Source organism: Neomonachus schauinslandi, chromosome X (genome assembly GCF_002201575.2).
Source record: "Neomonachus schauinslandi chromosome X, ASM220157v2, whole genome shotgun sequence".
Lineage (NCBI taxonomy): Eukaryota > Metazoa > Chordata > Mammalia > Carnivora > Phocidae > Neomonachus > Neomonachus schauinslandi.
In genome coordinates, this window is record NC_058419.1 from 89627982 (window position 1) to 89637856 (window position 9875).

General features: G+C 37.7%; 2 non-coding genes across 2 annotated transcripts; both read right to left on the minus strand.

The window, feature by feature from the left end:
• Positions 1-674: 674 nt before the first annotated feature.
• LOC123323456 lies at positions 675-781 on the minus strand. Its single transcript, XR_006539401.1, has one exon. It is a non-coding gene; the product is annotated as a U6 spliceosomal RNA (small nuclear RNA).
• Positions 782-1964: 1183 nt separating this feature from the next.
• Positions 1965-2070, minus strand: LOC123323446. Its single transcript, XR_006539391.1, has one exon. It is a non-coding gene; the product is annotated as a U6 spliceosomal RNA (small nuclear RNA).
• Positions 2071-9875: the final 7805 nt, after the last annotated feature.

Here is a 9875-nt window from a genome sequence, read left to right on the forward strand (position 1 = left end):
TATCAATGTTATTGATTTTCTCCAAGAACCAATTTATGGTTTTATAATTTTTTCTATTGTTTTTATCCTGTCTAGTCCATTGATTTCTGCTCTAAACTTTCTTTTTTATTTTTACTTCTCCCAATCATTTTTTTAGTTTCTTTTTTTCCCAAGTTTTTAATTTAAATTCCAGTTAGTTAACATACAGTGTAATATTAGTTTCAGCTGTACAATTTAGTGATTCAACACTTCCATACAACACCCGGTGCTCATCGCAACAAATGCACTCCTTAATCCCCATCACCTATTTCATCCATCTCCCCCCACCCACCTCCCCTCTGGTAACCATCGGTTTGTTCTCTATAGTTAAAAGTCTGTTTTGGGGCGCCTGGGTGGCTCAGTTGATTGAGCGACTGCCTTCGGCTCGGGTCATGATCCTGGAGTCCCGGGATCAAGTCCCACGTTGGGCTCCCTGCTCAGCTGGAGGGTCTGCTTCTCCCTCTGACCCTCTTCCCTCTCGTGCTGTCTCTCATTCTCTCTCAAATAAATAAATAAAATCTTAAAAAAAAAAAAGTCTGTTTCTTCATTTGTCTCTTTTTTTCCTTGTTCATTTGTTTCTTAAATTCCACATGTGAGTGAAATCACATGGTATTTGTCTTTCTCTGACTGACTGATTTCGCTTAACATCATACTCTAAAACTATGGAACACTTCATGAATTTGTGTGCCATCCCTGTGCAGGGGCCATGCTAATCTTCTCTGTATCATTCCAATTATAGTATATGTGCTGCTAAAGCAGGCACTCTTTTTCCAGTTTCTTAAGGTTGACACTGAGGTCATTGATTTGAGACCTTTCTCCTTTTCTAATATAGGTGTTTAGTGTTACAATTTTTCTTTAAATATTGTGTAGTGACATCCCACAAAAAGCTGCATTTTAATTTTTATTTGGTTCAAAATACTTTTTAATTTCTCTATTTCTTTTTTGACCCATGAGTTTTTTAGAAGAGGACTATTTAATTTCCAAATATTTGGGGATTTTCTGGAGATTTTCCTATTATTAATTTCTAATTTAATTCCATTGTTGTCAGACAAGATGCTTTGTAGGTCTGAACACTTTAAATTTATTGAGAGAACTGTTTTAGGGCTCAGCATATGCTCACCTTAGTAAATGTTCCATGTGCCCTTGACAAAAATTGCTGTCTTTGGGTGGCATGTTCTAGCTAAACATCAATTTGGTCACTTTGGTTTTCATTGTTGTTAGGCTTTTTTCCATCCTTAGTGATTTTCTGTCTACTTGTTCATCAATTATTGAGAGGGGGATATTGAAATCTTTTACTGTATTGGTGCATTTATCTAGCTCTTCTTGACATTCTATCAGTTTTGTTTCATGTATTTTGAAACTCTGTTACTAGGTGCATAAATATTTTAGATTTTTATGTACTCTTGATAAAGTGATCCTTTATCATTGTGAAATAGTGTTCTTTATCCATGGCAATATTCTTTGTTTTGAAATCTACTTTGTCTGATATTAATATTGCCACTAAAGCTTTCTTCTTTTTTTAATATTTATTTATTTATTTGACAGAGAGAGAGAGCACACACAAGCAGGGGGAGCAGGAGAGGGAAAAGAAGGCTCCCCGCTGAGTAGGGAGCCTGACACGGGGCTGGATCCCATGATCCTGGGATCATGACCTGAGCCAAAGGCAGACGCTTAACCAGCTAAGCCACCCAGGTGCCCCTAAAGCTTTCTTCTTATTAGTGTTAGGATGATATGTATTTTTCTATCCATCAAAGCTGTTTGTGTATTTATAGTTGAAGTATTTTCTTGTAGGCAGCATATAATCAAATCATACTTTTTATTTTTTTTAATTTTTATTTATTCATTTGTTATTTAAATTCATATAATTAACATATAATGTATTATTGGTTTCAGAGGTAGAGGTCTGTGATTTATCAGTCTTATATAATACCCAGTGCTCATTACATAAAAATATGGAACACTTCACGAATTTGCATGTCATCCTTGCGCAGGGGCATGCTAATCTTCTCTGTATCATTCCAATTTTAGTATATATGCTGCCGAAGTGAGCACCAAATCTTACTTTTTAAATCAAATCTGATACCTCTACCTTTTAATTGGGACATTGAGACTATTTACACTTACTATGATTATTGGTACAATTAGGTTTAAATTTATCTTCCTGCTATTTTATTTCTATTTGTTCTGTTTGGTCTGTGTTCTCCTGTTCCCCATTTTCTGCCTTCTTTTGGATTAATTGAATATTTTTATGATTCCATTTTCTTTCCTGAGTTGACTTAACTCTTTGTTTTCTTATTTTAGTGGTTGCTTTAGAGTTTATAGTATACAACTTTAACTTATCACAGTTTACCTTAAAATGATACACCACTTCACATATAGTATAAGAACTTAATAATAGTATATTTCTTGCCTCCCAACTTCTGTATCATTGTCATACAATTTACTTTTATAGAAGTTATAAACACCAAACTACATTGTTATTATTTTAAACAGTCCATTGTGACTTAAAAATCATTAAATGACAAAATAAATATAAATTTACCCATGTAGTTACAATTACCAGGTCTCTTTATTTCTTTATATAGATTTATTTTTTTTGAGAGAGCATTTTCTCCTCCCAGTTTTTTTAAAAGTTTTATTTATCTAAGTAATCTCTACACCCAATGTAGGGCTCGAACGCACAACCCCAAGATCAAGAGTCACATGCTCTACTGACTGAGCCAGCCAGCAGCCCCTCTTTATATAGATTTCTATTGCCATCTGCTATGATTTACCTTCTGCCAGAATGATTTCCTTTAACATTTCTTATAGTGCATGTGTACTGATGATAAATTCTCACAGCCTTTGCATCTGAAAGATTTTTATTTTGCCTTCATTTTTGAAAGATATTTTCACTGGATATAGAATTCTAAATTGACCTTTTTTACTTCTAGTAAAATGTCACTTCATTGTCTTCTCACTTGATTGTTTCCCACAAGAAATTTGCTGTCATCTTTATTTTTGCTCCTCTGTAGGTAACCAATTTTTTTCTCACTGTTTTTAAGATTTGCTCTTTATCATTGTTTTTGCAAATTTATTGTCATGTGCTTTGCAGTAGTTGCTTTAATCTTTCTTGTATTTGGGGTATGCTAAGTTTCTTGAATCTCTGGGTCTATATTTTTCATAAAATTGGGATTTGGAGGCCATTATTTTTTCAAATTTTCCTTACTTCCCCACTTCCCTTTCATGAACTTCAATTACATGTAGATTAGTACACTTGCTGTTGCTCACAACTCATGGGTGCTCTTTTTACTTTTAAAAATTTTTTTCTGTGTGTGTTTTATTTTGCATAGTTCCTTTTGCTATGTCTTTGAGTTTGCGGATAGTTTCTTCTACAATGACTAATCTGCCATTAATCTTATCCAGTGTATTTTGCATCTCTGACATTGCAGTTTTTATTTCTAGAATTTTGATTTGGTCTTCTGTCATATATTCCATATCTCTACTTAACTTTTCAAACATATGAAAGATAGTTATCTTTTAAATTTTTTTAAGATTTTATTTATTTAATTGTCAGAGAGAGAGAGCACAAGCAGGGGGAGCAGCAGACAGAGGGAGAAGCAGGCTCCCCGCTGAGCAAGGAGCCCAATGTGGGATTCAGTCCCAGGACACTGGGATCATGACCTGAGCCGAGGGCAGAAGGTTAACTGACTGAGCTACCCAGGCATCCTGAAAGACAGTTATAAAAACAGTTTTAATGTCATTGTTTACTTATTCTAATCTGTTTCCCTGTTCTGGGTCAGTTTTGATTGTGTGATTATTTTTTGTCATTATAGGTCATGTTTTCCTGCTTTTTTCAAGCCTGGTAATTTTTGATTAAATGCCAGATATTCTGAGTTTTGCTTTTAAAATGTATTAGGTGGGACTGGAATAGTGTTGTCTAGTGCTGATTATCCCTTACTTCTGAGGTAAAACCCTTCTGTGTGCTCTGACTGATGCTTCATGAATCATGAGGTTTTCCAGTCTAGCTACTGGGATTACTCCCAACTCACTGTGAGCACCAGGCACTATTACTTACAATCCTTTTGGGTGGTTCTTTCCCCAGCCTTAGGATTTTTCATACTTGCAGGCACTGATCAATACTCTGCTAAATATTCGAGAGTGATCCCCCTGCAAATCACCAGTTTTCTCTGTGTGAACCTATCTCTTCTCTGATACTCTGTCTTGCAAACTCTAGCCATATTCTTCTTTCCAGACTCTCATGCACATCTCCTTAGCTCAGGGAGTCCTTCTGGCTCTGCCTCTGTTCCCCTTCTCTGCACTTCAGCCTGTGAATTCTTCCAAATCGATAAACTAGGCTAATCATTGGACTTACTTCGTTTTTCATTTCTCAGGAATCACCATCTTTTGCCACATGATATGCAGTGTCTTAAAAATCATTGTTTCTTAGGTTTTGTCCAATTTGGGGTTATTTTTGTTGGGTGGGTGATCTGGTGCCTCTTACTCCATTTTAGCTGGAAGTGGAATTCCAACTATTTGTTGCTAACCACATTGATCGTTTGCCTGTCAGAAAGTGATAGTTTGAGCATTTTACATCTCAAAACAATTTATTGTACTTTACATGTTGGTATTTAACTGTGTTTTAGTTATGTTTTAAGAAATCCGTGAGCTGCTTTTGGTTGACATTTGACCCATTTTTTTCTCATTTAAAGTAATGGAAACTAAGGGGTGCCTTGGTGACTTGGTCAGTTAAGCATCTGCCTTCAGCTCAGGCCATGATCTCAGGGCCCTGGGATGGAGCCCCATGTTGGGCTCCCTGCTTGGCAGGGAGTCTGCTTCTCCCTCTGCCCCTCTCCCCTGCTCATGCTCTTTCTCTCTCACTCAAATAAATAAAAATCTTTAAGAAAAATAATGGGAACTAGGTTTCCAGTTAGCATTTTTATGTAGTATGTCTTATTTTCTGTATTGGATTATTGATGTTAATTGGGAAATGCCTATAAATATTAGACTTTTAGGCTTGGGCTTTTTTCTCTCGCATGAAAATCCTCCTGGAAGTAGCCTGTCTAGAGCTGTCATGGCAGTTCCATGAAGTTTTCAGAGACAGTGCCTTCTGTCTTTCTGCTCCTTAATGCATGAATTTCATCTCCTCAGAATTACCAGATGGAGCATTAGTCATGAAGTGCACATTCTAACTCCTCCTAGCTAAGTTAGCCCTCTTTTAATAGATTTTTCTAAGGGCCTATCCCTTGCTTTTCTCTTACTGTGATGGGTAGGCCAACCATATCTTCAAGAAACTGCTTACAAATGTAGTCTTTTAAGGGGTGTCTGGCTGACTCTGTTGGTAGAGCATGTGACTCTTGATCTCAGGGCTGTGAGTTCGAGCCTCATGTTGGGTATAGAGATTACTTAATAAATAAATAAATAAATAAATAAATAAATAAATAAATAAAACACATACAGTCTTTTCATTAGGCATCTTGTTGCCCTGAATAGAACTAAAGTTCTGTTGTTAAGCCATAAAGAGAAAAGGGACATGGAGAAGCTATTAGGAGTATCTACACATTTGACTATGGACATTAATGACAGGCTAGGTATTGTGAATGCATTTTGAACATGGACATGACATAAGGTTTTTATTTTATTTTATTTTATTTTATTTTTAAAGATTTTATTTATTTATTTGACAGAGAGATAGAGAGCACAAATAGGCAGAGCGGCAGGCAGAGGGAGAGGGAGAAGCAGACTCCCCGCTGAGCAGGGAGCCTGATGCGGGGCTCGATCCCAGGACTCTGGGATCATGACCTGAGCTGAAAGCAGACGCTTAACTGACTGAGCCACTCAGGCGCCCCATGACATAAGGTTTAAAGAAGATCTTTCTGGAAGTGTAAGGCAATAGATTGTAGAATGGGAGAGGCTGGTGACAGTCTCCTATTTGGTATCTCCATGACAAATATCCAGGAAGGCAACACTGATGGTCAGCAGTGGAAAAGATAAAGGAAACACTCCAAAATACTTATATAAGGAAGAAACCTTAGAAAGCACTTGGTGGTAGATGGGTTGTAAATGGAATGTACAGAAAAGGGAGTGTGTAGCAAAGAATGACAAAATTATGAAAGGAGTGTAGGAAAACTCATGGAAGCCACTAATCTGTACATCTGGCAAGTTCAGCCCTGCCCAGGACTTAAGACAATGATGTCTGCATAATGCATTGAAGACTCTCTTTTGGCAACAGGGGTGTTGAAATAGTTTGGCACTAACACATCTGGTGTCTGCAGTGATCTTACATGGGCAGAGTACAGCTTGTGATATAGAGTAACCCCCATCAAAGATGGCCAGCTCACTGATATCATGAATGTCCAAGCCTTTGTTTCCATGTCCCTGCAGGAGTTCCCTCTAGGACAAAGAGCTAACCCTAAACCCCAGTCCTAAAGTCCTTAGAGCCTGCCAGCTTCTGTACCCAAAGCCAGTTCTATCTTTTGTCATATCAAAGATAGAATAAGAAAATAATAAACACATGGTAGTAAAAGAGTAAATAATCTGGCATCAGACAGGTCAGGACAGAATTATTGTTCAATATTTTGTTAGTTGGGTGACCTTAGACAGGTTACTCTTTGTCTCTGAGCCACATTTACTGATCTGAAAGAGGAGAATTATTATAATACCTGACCTATATAATTTTTTGTGAGACTTAGTCGTGTTTGTCAAAGAACATGGCAGTTGGAGAGCTCAGGCTCTGGCCTTGGCTCAGTCCATTTACTTGATGTGTCAATTTTGAAGTCACCCCTTTAGGTCTTGATTTCCTTATCTGTCCTTTTACAGAGCTTCAAAATCAGTTTTTGGCAGATAGTGTCTGCTCAATAAATATTTGTTAAAAAAATTCTATTGTCTATAAAAAGGTTTCATTTAGATTAGCATCTTCCAAAGTATGTGTCATGAGATGCTGATAAATTGATAATGTGTATTTTAAATGCTTGTGCTTGAGATGATGCAGCAGGAAAACCCAAGAAGACAATGTAATTGATGACATTCACGAAGCCACCATATCTATTTTTTTTCCTAGCTCTAAATTTAATGTTATCTGAAATAAAAACAAACCCCCTATGTTTGATAAGCTATTCTTATTTGGGTGTCTATTATTGCAGCCAAACTGAATTCTTGACTGATTCAAACTACTAATATTTACCCAATAGTATTTTATAGAAAAAGCCACTATTCCCCCTCAACCCCCATTCATTCAGTTCTTTCAATTTTCAATCAATTCATCAGTGAAAACATCCCCAGACACTTATTATGTGTGCTGTGTGCTAAGTGCCAGACAAAAGAAGTACAAATCCCAGTTCTTGCCACTGCAGTCTATTTGAATATCGGTGGACATTGACTTAGCTAAATCATAATTAGATATTAGTTGATGGCCTTAAATTGGGCAGCAATTTTTCTGAAGGCAGGGACTCATCAACCTGTGGGCTTGTCCTTGTCCCTGACGTGGAATATAATGGGAGCATGAGACATGCTTGCTCCACAGATGGTTTAATTTGTACACCTTGTAGCTCAGTTGCTCAACCAATTGGCTTCCTTATTGAAATGACAGCTAATTTAAAAGAATAAATAGCTATTTAATAGAATGGAAAACTATTAAACTCAGAGCCTTCTAATAAAGACTGATTCTTATGAAAGTCTTATGAAGTGTTAATTGCTGGCTCCTGAGAAAAGGGAAGAATGAAAAATTGCTTGTTACCTCACTGCGAACTCGGACTCTACTCTGAATAATACTGACAGTTCTAATAATAATAAAAATGATGCTGTTGCTCCTTTATCTTTCATCAGTACTTTGTGGCTTAGAAACCATGTAAATTTGGAGAAGTAATTGAGTATAAAGGAAAGATTTTGTTAGATCTGGATTCAAATCCAACTTCTGCTGTCTATGTTCTCAATTCTATCATCTGAAAAATGGGAATAATAATACATATTATAAATGTTAGGGACTAAATTTAAGAGCACCCTAAAAAATTGAAAGCAAGGAAAACAAAATCATGTCTGAGAACTAACCTTAAACGTCAACACCATGACTCATTGCCCAGTACCCCTAAAAATACAAAATGGCTGTAAGACCAGGTAGCAGATGCAATCAAAATAGAAGCTGCAGTTAGCCATAGAAACATATCAGAACATGACAAACACAATTGTCCAGATATTGGGAAAGGGAGACAGAGTGTAAGCCAACAAATTTTGGGTGTTTCGTGTCCAACAGGATAAACTGCTCCTAACATAGAAACGAAGGTAAAGTAGATTGAAAGCTCCTCCCATCAAGAGGTAGAGTTCCTCCCCTTGAGTCTGGGTTTATCCACATGACTTGCTTTGGCCAGTGGGTCATTGACAAATATGGCACAAGCAGAGGTTTGAATAGTGCTTACATAGTGAGGCTTGCCTTCTCTTGCTGTTGCTAACTCTTTTCCCATCATGTAAACAAGCCTGGGCTAACCTCCTGGAGGATGGGAACATACCTGTAGAGAGGCCTCTGCTGTTCAGCCAACTCAACCATCACAATTGAGGCCCTGTACATATGAGTGAGACCATCCTAGACCATCTAGCTCCAAACAAGTTGCCAGCTCAGGAGAACCACAGAACCACAGCTAACCCACAGAATTATGAAAAATAATCATTTATTGTTTTAAGTCACTGAGTTTTGGGGTAGTTTGTTATGCAGCATTAGACACCAGAGACTTTTTAGCTTTCAGTATTCCAGTCTCAGGGGAGAGGTCATTCCTTCCATATGTATGTATATGGATGTATCAGACAATTTTACACTGACATCATCAATGACTCCATTCTCCTGACTTCCCTTACTCTGAGACCATGCTCACCAACAAATGTCTACTCATGATCTGGCCTGCCACATAGTTTGCTTACAGTGGGCAATGGACCAACCACATGAACACCCAAGGATTCCTAGCCCCTGGCAAGGTAATTATTTATGATAAATTAATGAAGTGGCTTCTGACCAAGGTTTGGCTTAAGGAGCAGATATTCTGTATCTCTAAACATTCACTCTCCATTCTTCTCTACCCTGCTCTTTACTCCAGAAATTTGATCTGTACAGATTGCCTCAAGGAATAACTTTGCCTTGTGGCTTCTTACTGGGCTTCACCAATGGGAAACTCTACCTGAAGACTGGAGAGAAGGACAGCAATTTCAGAGGACTGATCCTTAGAGTCCCACCCTCTAAGGTTGGTTTGGCTAAGCTAAGTCCCTGGACTGAAGATTGCAGCTCCTGTGAAGATGACCCCTTCTCTGCAACTCTCTCTTTGAAACCAACCCTTCCCCTCATCTTTTCAGGCCTAGAGGTAAAAATGGAGCAATTTTTACTAGGCTCCAGTTCTGCACTATCCTCTGTGGTTTCCTTACTCCTGCCCACACTTTTGTAAATAACTCTTTTATTAAACCCTTTCCCAATTATCCTGATTTCAGCATGCCATCTGTCTCCTGTTGAGCCCTGACTGATACATATGTTAAGCATGTGGGTTTGAGTATCTGGTTTGTCTGATGGTGATTTCTCCTTGGCTTATGATTTACCTCTGAGAGATGGCTCCACATTCACTGAGCCAATATAGTCAAGTTTTTAGGCCCATGAGCCTGAGAGTCAGGCTGAAATTCACAAAGGTAACAAATCCCTCTAGGAGCCAGCCAGCTGGCCTTGTCCCTTCTGGAGTGGAGAACAAGAACTGTACTTTTCTATATTTCCACAATACCCACTTTTCAGAGTTGCTATTAGGATTAGATAAACTACATGCAAATTGCTTTGTACCTTTGTACCTGCCATTTTTAAAATTCTCAACGTGTTAAGAATTGTTGTTGTTTTGTTTAATGTTCTTTTACTGTAT